Raw genomic sequence first — 12,931 nt, forward strand, 5'->3', positions numbered from 1 at the left:
TTTTTTAAAAAAAATAAACAGGCTCAAATTATGATTTGAGATCTAAATTTTCTCTATAAATAGCTAAATTGAAGCTTTATTTTCCATTAGATATCTCCTCTCTTTTTTAAAATTGTTTACTTTATTTATCGATTCTCTCTAACTTCTTTGCTTTCTTCTCTCTTTTTTCTTTTTGTAAAAATTTTGTTGAATGTCTTTTTTTAAATTTTGTTAATAGCAACATCTTTTCTAATGTTTCTCTTCCAATCATCAATAAGTAGATCCTTTACAAATTGTCCGTAATTACAACTGAGTCACATTACCGTTTTACCCTGTTATTACTTCATTCTCCTTAAGTCCCATTGATCTTTTAATGAATAACTCATTTATGGTCCTACCATAAAAAATCTCTCTCAGGCCAATGAGGGGGTGAGGCCTCTTGTTTAAGACCCGAAGTCGCACTTAAGAGAGAATTTATCTACTTTCCCTGAAAGCGGGAAGAAGTGAATTCTATCTTGTAGAGCTATGTTCCCAACTCCCTACTTGGACACATCCCAAAAATGGTAGGCTTATTGAGTCAACTACTTAGGTCACTCTCACCCATACAAATCAAAGAATTGCCTTCATAGACAGGAGTCCGTGACTCACTTAGGACTGAGATTGAGTTACCTATGGTCATCGTATGAAATCTTAGTCTTTTCAATTAACAGTGTTATAAAGATAGATTAATCATTTCTTGGTCCAGTCTTATACAAACGCTTTGTACAGGATACCTCCATTTACATATCTCCACGTGAAAGATTTGAATCAAATCGTTTGTAACACTTACAACTCTTGTAACATTTAAAAAGTGGGATGCATCCATAGTGTTACCAGGATAAGGCACCTAACCTTATCATTTTACTGCAAACCTTTTAGGTTATTACTTGAACACGATCCACTTGTGCGTCTACTACATATTGTTCAAATTGCATCAAATAACCTGAGTCCTTAGTTTATTGGATTGATTTAAAGCGATCTAAATGTCAAATAAAATATTTCTTGTTTTATTAAATGAATAATTTAGATTTACAAAATCCAAACTGCAAGACTCACATGATTTAGGACACTAATCCCAACAATCTCTCTCTTGTCTTAAAGCTCATGGAGAGTACAATACAAATACAATTATAAAGTAAAGTACACATTATAATAATTAGGGCATCCTCTATTCCCCATAATACTCTCACTTGTCTTAGATAAGATGAAGCATATCCTGTAGACCCAGACTCTCCAGGTGACCCTTAAATACTTTAGCCATGAGAGCCTTCATAAATGGATCAGCAACATTGTTCCTTAGACAAGATAATTCCATGCCTGAAAGGTAATGAGTCAGTCTTGGAATTCTGCATTGAATACCTAACAAGTATTTTGTCGATATACAACGCTTGAGACAAGGCTAGCATTTTGTTCTTACGACTCCTAATGATCTAAATCCTTGGAAAAAACTTTGCTTCACCTAAATCTTTCATTTGGAATTGAGCAGCCATCTATTTTTTAATGTTAGTTAGTAATCCTACATCATTCACAATGAGTAGGATATCATCCATATACAACACTAAGAAAGCTAGTGAACTATTAATGATCTTCTTATATACACAAAGTTCATCAATATTTTGGTTAAATCCATAAGACTTGATCGCAGTATCAAATCTTATATTCCAAGATTGAGATGCTTGCTTCAATCCATAAATGGATCGTTTGAGTTTACAAACTTTCTTCTCTTGACCTCAAGTAACGAATCCATCTGGTTGTTTCATGTAGATATGCTTATCAAGATTACCCTTCAAAAAAATAATCTTGACGTTCATTTAACATATTTCATAGTCATAATATGTGGCAATAGAAAAGAGAATACGGATAGGCTTTAATATAACAAGAGGTGAAAAAGTTTCATTATAGTCCACTCCCTCAACCTAGGTATATCCCTTTGCCACCAGTTTAGCTTTAAAGATTTGCACCTTTCCATCTACACCTCTTTTCGTCTTGTAGATCCATTTTCACCCTACAAGTTTTGCCCCATTAAGTTGATTTATAAGATCCCAGTTAGAATTGAAGTACATAGACTCCATTTCCAAGTTCATGGCTTTAATCCATTCATCTTTGTCCACATCACCCATTTCCTGGTTATAGGTTAATGGATCCTCAACGTCATCATCCGGTATGATAGCCTGAATTTCTATTAAACATAAATAGCGAGCAGGTTGGGTTACAACTCCCACTACGTCGAGGCACCCTCAACTCTTGAGAATGATTTGTTTGACTAGACAAACCAACATCGACAACTCTTGTTGAAGCACTAGCCTCTTCAACAACTTTTGTTGAAGTTTCAGTAGTTTCGTTGGAAAGCTCATTCAATATGATTTTACTTTGTGGTTTATACTCCCTAATGTGATATTCCTCCAAAAAAAAAAAAAAAGCATTTGTCGATACAAATACTTTATTCTCTTTTGAATTATAAAAGAGAGCACCTCTCGTTTTTTTGGAGTAGCCAATAAATAGACATAACTTCGAACACAGTTCTTTGGGTTAGCCACTAGCACATGAGCCGGTCACCCTCATATTCCCTTAAACTAATTTTTCGATATCTTCATAATTCAAAAGGTTTTTTAGAAATACTTTTTTATGGAACATGGTTCAAAAGATAAGTTGTAGTTTCCATTGCATAACCCCAGAACAAGTTACATAATGAAGCATAACTCATCATCGACCAAACCATATCTAACAGGATTCTATTTCTCCTTTCCGGGACACCATTTTGTTGAGGTATACCAGATGCTGAAAGTAGAGATGTAATTCCTTGTTCTATCAAATAGTTATGGAATCTCAAATCCATATACTCTCCACCTCGATATGATCGAAGTATTTTTATATTTTTACCCAATAAATTCTCACTTCCTTGTACGCCTTGAACTTTCCAAGTGTATCAAACTTTTGTTGCATTAGGTATATGTGTCCATACCTTGAATAATCATCTGTAAAAGTAATGAAATATTCAAACCCTCCTCTTGCCTGAACGTTCATCGAACCACAAAGATCTAAATGTATAAGCTCTTAGGGCTTTTTGGCTCTATAACCTTTTCCTGTAAAAGGTCGCTTTGTCATTTTTCCTTTTAGACAAGATTCACAAACAGGTAAAGAATTTTCTTCTGACTCTTTTAAGAGTTCATTCTCGACTAACCTCTTAATCCTATTGAGATTTATGTGACCCAGTCTTAGATGCCAAAGATGGACATTTTCTTTTGGAGAAACTTTTAGTCTTTTATTTTATGTTTTTGTAGTGTTGAACATTTCAACATTATGGAGTATTTTAGACGCTAACGGCCTTAGCACATATAAATTATTTTCATTTATTGTCAAACAAATTTCAATACCATTTTTTGAAACAAACACTTTATCACAAACAAAAGATATATTATAAGAACATTCCAATAAACTTGATATAGAAATTAAGTTCCTTCTAAATTAAGAATAAAGTAAACATTGTTTAACAAAATAAATTTCTTTTCAAAAAAATAACTTCAAGCTTCCAACTGTAACTGTCGAGATGACTTTCCCTGTCTCAACTCGTCATCTTTTTAGCCTCCAACTGTTGCTAGGAACTAGTTCCTTGTAAAGAAGAACAAACATGGTTAGTGGCCCCTAAACCAAGTATCTAAACTAAATCATCATTTTTCACTAAATAGGTTTCCAGAACTACTAAATCATATTTACCTTCTTTAGCTTTCTTCTTCTCGTCCAAATACTTCGGGTAGCTACTTTTCAGTGTCTGTCCTGGTTGCAATGAAAATAGGTTCCCTTTACAACCTTGGCCTTTTTGCCCTTCTGAGCAGCAATGGCAAGGGTAGCTTTATTCTTATTTCCACCTTTCTTCTTCTTCGATTCCTTTGTGCCAGAGGAAGAAGGCACAGACTTAGTCCCAAAGATAGAACCCCTGTAAAAAAAAAATTGAGGAACTGTCAACATTTGCCTCCCCGTGATGTCTTTTGACTTTCATCAAGGACTCTAAGTTTGCAGCTTATTGAGAAGGGTGGTAAGGTTGTATTCTATCTTGTTCACTACAAAATTGTTGTGGAATTGTAGGAAAATCTTTGGAAGAGTTTCTAGAATAAAGCTTACCTGGTTGGACTCATTTATGACAACCCCGTTCACTTTTTCCATGCTAAAGTGGACCATCTTGTTAAGGACATGCTCCCTAACAGATGATCCCTCGTTCATTATGGCATTGGAGATGAACTTGAAAGTGTTATGCTTGAGGTGTGTGGACGGTTGCCTAAACATCTCATGCAGTGACTTCATGATCTCGCATGCAGTGATCATGGTCTCATGCTTTTTGGCCAAAACTTCAATTAAGCTTGCCAAAATGTAGACTCGGCCTTATCGTTGCCCTTGGTCCACCAATCATAAGCATCACGAATATTTTGTGATGCAGTGGATCCAGAGACTGAAGGACAATCCTCCATCAAAATAAATTTTAGGTGGTTGATGACCAAGACTGTGTTTATCGTGTTTTTTCAACTAGTATAGTTTTTGCCAATTAGCTTGTCGGTACTAAGCAATGAAATAACAACACTAGTCATAATTATAAATGTGCTTAAACAAAACAATAATCATTTATATTGGATATTTTTGCAAAACTCATTTAATCAATCATATTTAGCAAAATTTTAATGAACCCTAATATCATTTAATTTTGCAATGATACTTCAATGATTTAGAATAAATGTCCCCTCAGGGTGTCTAATTATTCCTTATTAAATCGAGACCTTCTCAACCAAATATTACACCAAAATAACTCTTATTCCTATAAAATTTAGTTACTATTGATTTGGTCAAGAAATCATTAACTTTTTTAATGTTTTCCTGTAAGTGTAACCCTTCACTTTCAACTTTATAGTCCCGCCCCAATAAACCTGTCTCACGAAAGAACAAGATTGATACAATTGATTATAGCGATCTTATCCATTTCTAAAGTTTGCTCTACCTTTTCCATGCAAACACCTTCCTAAGGGGGACGCTCCCAGGGTGCCACGAGGTTGAACATGAAAAACATTACAAAATATGCAAATACCTTCCTAAAGAAGATGCACCAGGACATCATGAGGGCGAGCATGGATCTCACAGTGTGGACTTTTAGGGATAATGTGATTGACAATAATGGATCTCATAGTGTGGACTTTTAGGGAGAATGTGATTAACATACATTTTCATGCGTCATATTTAAATTGACAATAATTAAATATAACAAGTGTGGACTTTTAGGGAGAATGTGATTAACATACATTTTCATGCGTCATATTTAAATTGACAATAATTAAATATAACAATTATATTAGCTAAATAATGTCATACTACATGTAACTTCATTTTCTTTAACATACATAATATAATAATTATATTAAGCAGTATGCTTTTAATCATACATTTAAAAAAATAATATAACATTTATATTTTTAACATGAAAAATATGTAACATACATCATGCATGAGCATACTTTAGGAATATTCTAAACTTTAAATATAGCATTCATATTTAAATATGACACATGATTATGCTTAACCTTGAAGGGATCGAACTCAATGCCGAAGCGAGTGATCATCTTTGTGTCAGGAAATTCGTTTTGAAAAGCGAGTTAAAAACAAAGAAATTGAAGAACGACAAGGATAAACGTCCTAAGCATGTTGTTCTAGAGGAAAAGGAAAGAAAAGAGACTTACCCTTGAAGAATCCACTTCGCGGTGTTTCCTCCCCTCAAGTCACGATTGACACAATTTCTTCCCATGAACTCAATATACAGAAAATCTTCCCTCGAACAAGACAGTATTGTGATTTCTCTTGGACACCACCATTAAAGCCTTCCTTGGTTATTCTCAAGGTAAGAACCAAGATGGAGTTGTGGGCTCGTCTATTGAATTTTGATAAGGAAATTTAAAGACTTCGAGAGAGCTTTTTAGACGAAGAAGAAACCAAAGAACCCCCTTCTCTATGAATATCACGTATATTCCTTCTCCAAACTATGTGTGTTTTCATGTTGTAAGAGAATGAGGGGAGTTATTCAAAATAACTCCCTTCATCACATAGAATAACTCCCATAGTTTATATTATATCATATATAATATAATTTAACTTTACATTCTCTCATGTAACCTATAGTTTTAATATGAATCATATTCATATTAATTTTAAAATATAGTTTTAATATAAATCTCATTCATATGATTGGTATTTTAATCATATTCAAATATTTATCTCTTTCATCAAACTTTATATTATAATATATCCATATATATTATATTATTTGTATCTCATACAATTAATTCTCTTATTTAATTTGAATAATTCAAATTAATCCAAAATTAATTTATTTTTGTTTTTTTATTGAGCTAGCAGGGGACTTTATGAACCTATAGAATAGAAACTTCAATGATACGAGATTAATTAATTAAATTCTTTAGTTAAATTAATCAACATTCATTAACTGTTAGTCACTCCACTAAAGACCGACAATTGCACTCTTTGCACTGTAGATATATTTTTGTGTCCATAGATATAATCAATCAATAGTAAGTCACCCTTTCACAAATTACTCATAACTATAGTTGGGTCAAATTATCATTTTACCCCTGTAGTTATATCTTTCTCAAGTACCATCGATCCCTCTAATGAACAATTAGTTATAGTCCGACTATAACTAGTCTCCTCTTTGGCCAGTGAGAGGGTGAAAGTCCTCATTGTTTAAGACTCAGAACTAGTCCTTAAGGGAGCAATTCATCTACTTTTCCTATGACCGAGAAGGAGTGAATTTCATGTTGTGTAGCCATGTTCCCAGCTCCCCACTTGGAGAAATTCCTAAAATGGTAGACATATTAGGTCAACGAACCTGACCACTCTCACCCATATAGATCAGATGATTGCACTGATATGCAGAAATTCACAACTCACTCAAAACTAAGGTCAAGTTACTTATGGTCATCCTAGTAAAATATAAGATTTTTCAAGTAATGGCATTATAAAAAAAGACTAATCATTTTGCAGCCCGGTCATATAAAAATTCTTTGTATATGATACCCCCACTCGCATGTCTCCACAAGAATGATTAGGATTAAATCAACATTTCACAACTATTGTAACAATTATAAAGTGGGTTGTATCCGTAGTGTTACCAGGATAGTGTACCCAACCTCATTCATATACTATAGACCATTTAGGTTATTACTTAAACATGATTCATTTGTATATCAATCACATACATGTTTAAGTTACATTAAATAACCTCGGACCTTGTTTATTTAATTGAATTATACAATTTTAAATGTCAAATAAAATAACTCCTTATTTCATTAAATAAATTAATTGAATTTTATACATTACAAACCACGAGATTTAGGACACAATCCCCACCAAAACTATGGTGGGATTTTAAACTATGTGACATATAATATGCAACATATGATTAATATAATTTAAACATACATCTCATGCACATTAAAATATATTAAACAACAATAATAGACCAATAATTTACTTATAAAACAAAAAAAAAACAAGAAAAACAAAGGAATGCACGTCGAGCAGCTCGTACCCACGACCTCTAATATGTGCGTCTCACGCCCTCCAAGTTTGGAGCACCGTATAGTGTCGTGGTGCTACAGGAAAAAAAATCGTTCTGCCTCGCATTGGAGCGTCGCGATGCTATTTCCAGAATGCATAGAAACTTCCACTTTTCTGCAAATTTTCCTATATTCTCTAGTTCTCTTTACGGCAAAAGTTGCATCATGAATGACCCAACTTCAAAATTACAAACTCGATAGCAAAAATTAAATGACCAATACAATTGGGCCTACGAGATTTGATCAAATCAAATAGCAATTCGAAATCTAAGTGCCAAATATCGAAACCATCTATTATGCAATTCCCAAATTATAGATTCACATCATTCATCACATGAAAACATAATTTGAAACCCACCAAATCAATTTGAATTTCCCTAAACCAAAAGCAAAGACAAATCCAATAGCTCTGATACCAATTGAAGGGACCAAATCCCAATGCGAAAGCATTTTATCGCTTTTATCTTTGAATTGGGATGTGAAAATACATAATTGATTCACATATAAATAAAGGTTAAGCATGAAATTAGGGAATTGAGAAAAATATATCTTTTCAAAGAACGAATCTTCACGAATTCCTCAAGCCTTCCTCTCTGTGAAAAATCCCAAGATCACGAATGGACACCATCAATTGGCTACCTCACTATATCTCAGGACAAGGATCAAGGATTGTGGGATCCTTTCCTTTTGTATGGAATTGAAGGATTTGTGAGAGGAATTTAGAGAGAATTGAGAGAGAAGGGAAATTCAATTTTCTAAAAAAATTTTTGTATTAAGTTCTGTAACGTGTTATGTATCAATATACAAAAAAACCAACATGATGTGAAGTGAGTTATCTCTCCACTCCACTCTCCCTCTCCTACAAATTGCAGCGGAATTATTTCCTCTTTTCTTTTAAATTTAAATTATTATTATTTATTTAAATAATTCAAATAAATATATATTAAATCATATATATATATAATATAATATAATATAATTAAATAAACAATAATAATTTTAATTAATTAATTAACAATTAAATTAAGGAAAATTATTTTAAATCACAAAACTTTTGAAAATATTTACAAATAATAGCAAAATATCACAATTTATTTGCGATGGACTGCAATAGACTATTATCTATGTCTATCACACGGTCTGTCGTAAATAGATAGTAAAATTTTGCTATATTTGTAAATATTTTAGTTCTATATTTGAAAACAATCCATTAATTAATTAATTTCAAATATCACATATTTATTCGATTATACATTTAAATCATATTAAAATGTATATCTCTCTTTTAATCTATAATTTTAATATGAATCTCATTCACATTAATTTTACTCTATAGTTTAAATATGAATCCGATTTATATTAAATTAATATTCAAATCTTATTCAAATATTATTTTCTCATTATATATTTTTAATTATAAATCATATTTATAATTAACTATATACTATAGTGTATCAATATACATTATATTTTATATTAATCATATTAATATAAAATTCCCTTAAATAATTTGAACAATCCAAATTATTCCAAAAATTAACTAGTCCTTGTTTTACCCTTAGTGATCTAGTAGAGGAACCTAATGGACGTACAGATTAGAATCTCCAATAATTCGAGATTACATTAATTAAACTCTTTAAATAAATTAATAAACAGTCAATAAAAGTTGAACACTCCACTAAAGACCCACAACTCCACTTTTTGCACTATAGATATATTTCTGTGTCCATGGATATAACCAGTCATCAATAAGTCAATCTTCACAAATTGCTTGTAATTACAGTTGGATCAAATTATCATTTTACCCCTGTAATTACTTATTTCTCCTTAAGTCCCACTGATCCTCTAATAAACAACCTATTTATGGTTCTACCACAAACAAATCTTCTTCGAGCCAATGAGAGGGAAGGACCCTTTCTTCAAGCCTCAAAGTCAGCACTTAAGAGAACAATTCATCTACTTTCCCTGAAATCAGGAAATAGTGAATTTCATCTTGTGGAGCTATGTTCTCAACTCTCCATTTGGACAAATCCCCAAAATGATAGGCTTATTGAGTCGGCGACTCAAGCCACTTTCACCCGTATAAATCAAAAGTTTTCCCTCATAAACAAGAGTCTATAACTCACTCAAGATTAAGATCGAGTTACCTATGATTATCCTATGAAATGTTAGTCTCTTCAATTAACGGTGTTATAAAGAGAGATTAATCATTTCTTAATTTGGTCTTATCCAAACTCTTTGTATATGATACCTTCACTTACATGTCTCCACATTAGCTATTTGGATCAGATCGTTTGTAACACTTACAACTCTTGTAACATTTACAAAGTAGGTCGTATCTGTAGTGTTACTAGGATAAGGCACCCAACATTATCCTTTTATTGTAGATCTTTTAGGTTATTACTTGAATACGATCCACTTGTATGTCTATTACATACTGCTGCATCAAATAACCTGAGATCTTAGTTTATTGGATTGAGTTAATGAGATCTAAATGTCGAATAAAATACTTCTTATTTTATTAAATAAATAATTTATTTTTATAAAATAAAAACTATGAGACGCACGAGATTTAGGGCATTAATTCTAATAAGTTTAACTTAAAGTTTAAAATTAAGAGAATAATCAAATCATCCAGTATAGAATTAAGAGGTCAAATTGTTATCTAAAAAAAGGAGACCAATCACAATTAAAAAAAAAAGTTTTCTTAGTAAATAAGAAAAAATTACCAGGATTTTTTTATAAAAAAAAAATGTTGATTTAAATCCAAGCTTCAAATTAACAAGATAATCAGATTATCAAAATAAAATTAAGAAAACTATTAAGAAATTATTATCAAGGAATTTAAAAAATAAAAATAATTCGTTTGGTTTAATTTAAAGTTTATAAGTAAGAAGGTGACCATATCATCAAATAAAAAAGTTTTAAAAAATAGGAAAAGTTTATCACGAAGTTAAGAAAAATATATTGGCCTAAATCAAAGTTTGAAATAAAAAAGATGATCAAATAATCAAAATTTAAATAAAAAAGATTATTTAAGAGACAATTAGCACAAAATTTAAGAAAAAAATAGTACAAAATTAAAAGAAAAATTAAATGATCCAAAACCAAATATCAAATATATTTTTTTAACTAAGTAAGCACAAATTTAAAATAATAATAATAATAATAATAATAATAATAATAATATTTTTATTCATATTGAAGTTATATATCAAGATGATAATCAAATCATCCGACTAAATTAAAAATATATATATTAAGATTAAAATTATCACAAAAGATTTTAAAAATTAGTACAAGATATTTTAGTTTATATATTCTTTTATACATGTTTAATTTATATATTCTTATACTTAATTAAAATAACTATTATTTTTTCCACCAACTTTTAGAACTTTTATAAATGTTCTTTCATGACTTATTTAAAAAATAAAACTCTCTTATAAATAAATTAAAGTTATATTATTATTAAAAATAAAACTCCCTATACTATTAAAATGTTATAATTAAGTTCTTTTTTTAAATTTTATATAATATGTGTAATTCACCTAGTATCAAATTAGTATAATAAATAAAAACAAAATAAATATAATATAAAAATGGTTTCTAAAAAAATTGAAAAATGAAAAATATTGAAAATTTCATATTGAAAACTTGAAAATTGAAAATTAAAATAATATATAAATTTAAATATTAGAAAATTTATAATTCTATATTAAACTAATACATAAATAAAGGAAAGTTAGGAAATATAATAAATAAAAACAAAAGGAATGTAATATAAAAAATGGATTTAAAAAAAATTAAAAAAAAAAAGGTGGAAATGGTTGAAAAAATGTAACTGACCACATGACTGGTAAAAGAAATTTAGACTCCATGGGAACCTGACACCAAATACATCAAAAAATGAGAACAATTAATTGGTGGAACCATAATATACAAATAGAACGGAAAATGGGTGGTAGTTTTTCAAATTTGACCTCTTTTTCTTATAAACGGTTCTTAAATTTTAGAAACAAAAAATGAGAATAGTTATTAAACAAGTTTGTTTTTTAAAAAATGAAAAAAAAAAAAAACGAATAGGAAACGAGAATATTATCAAACCGTTCCTAAGGAACCAGAGGCCAAGAGTGTACTTTTCGGTAATGGAGGACTTGGTTTTGAAATACCATTTGGATTTGATTGGACAAGATCCTTGTAAAGACTGAAAAGATTGGTGAGATTATGGATTGCTTCAGCCTTGTATTCAAATAACAAAGAGAAGAATGAAAACTACCCTTGTTTTTTATCCTCAGATGGGATGAAAAGCTTAGTCCAGCGCCCAGTGTGATATAGGCAAGCGAGCTCCACAAAGTATTCAGTTTTGTTGTTAAGTTTTTTCCAACTAGAAGGTGATCCCAACATTAGAAAACTTTTTGAAAAACTTATAGTTACATGGGTACAGTGAAGAGAGTTAAACGAGGAGACCAACGAATTAAGTGCTTTCCAAGGGAGGTTGAGAGGTCGTGTCGAAGAATATCCCCTTTTCAATGATTCTCTATTGCTAGAGTCATCATATTGTAGCATGAACAATCTACGATCGATGTGGATTGATCAAATGAGGAAAGAGGCAGTCGGAGGTTGTACGATGGTGGCTACGGTGGGAGGACAATTATGAAAGGTTCGGTGAGGAGACAAGGAGAGCATTCTTTTAAAATCATTCATGAGATGCTCGAATTACGTAAACTCAAAACCTTTTTAGTTAGTTGGGGGATATTTTAAACATATCCCTAAGAACTCAGGGACTAAAATGACAAATATGAAATATGAGAGGGACCAAATATACTTATTCTTTAAAACTTAGTGACAAGAAAAATATTTTTTTTCGCTTTTTTTTCGCTTTTTTTTTGTAAGTTTTAACGAGTGGAAATTGCATGGATGGGTGGCACATGTTTTAAAAAGAAATTGATTGAGCTATTATGCCACTCTAAAAAAATAGGCCAACAATTATTAGTTCACATCAACTCCTTTGTTAGTCTACTTACGATTCTTTTCAAGGACTAAACTGATAACTGTAAAACTTAAGAACCAATTTAACAAACTTCAAAGTTCATGGATCAAATATATAATTATCTAAAAAAAAGACAGAAATAAGAAAAAAACGGGAATAAGGGAAAGAAAGAAGGACTGTAAGAAAAAAAAGAAGACACAATTGCAATTTTTTCCTTCAATTTTTTCCTTTGTTTGTTTGTTTGAATTCTTCCTTTTGCACCTTGGTCTTGCTCTCACTTCTTTATCTCGCACCTTGGTCTCGTTCTCGC

This window comes from Benincasa hispida, chromosome 1 (genome assembly GCF_027475165.1).
Source record: "Benincasa hispida cultivar pf3 chromosome 1, pf3_genome.v1.1, whole genome shotgun sequence".
NCBI classification, from domain to species: Eukaryota; Viridiplantae; Streptophyta; class Magnoliopsida; order Cucurbitales; family Cucurbitaceae; genus Benincasa; species Benincasa hispida.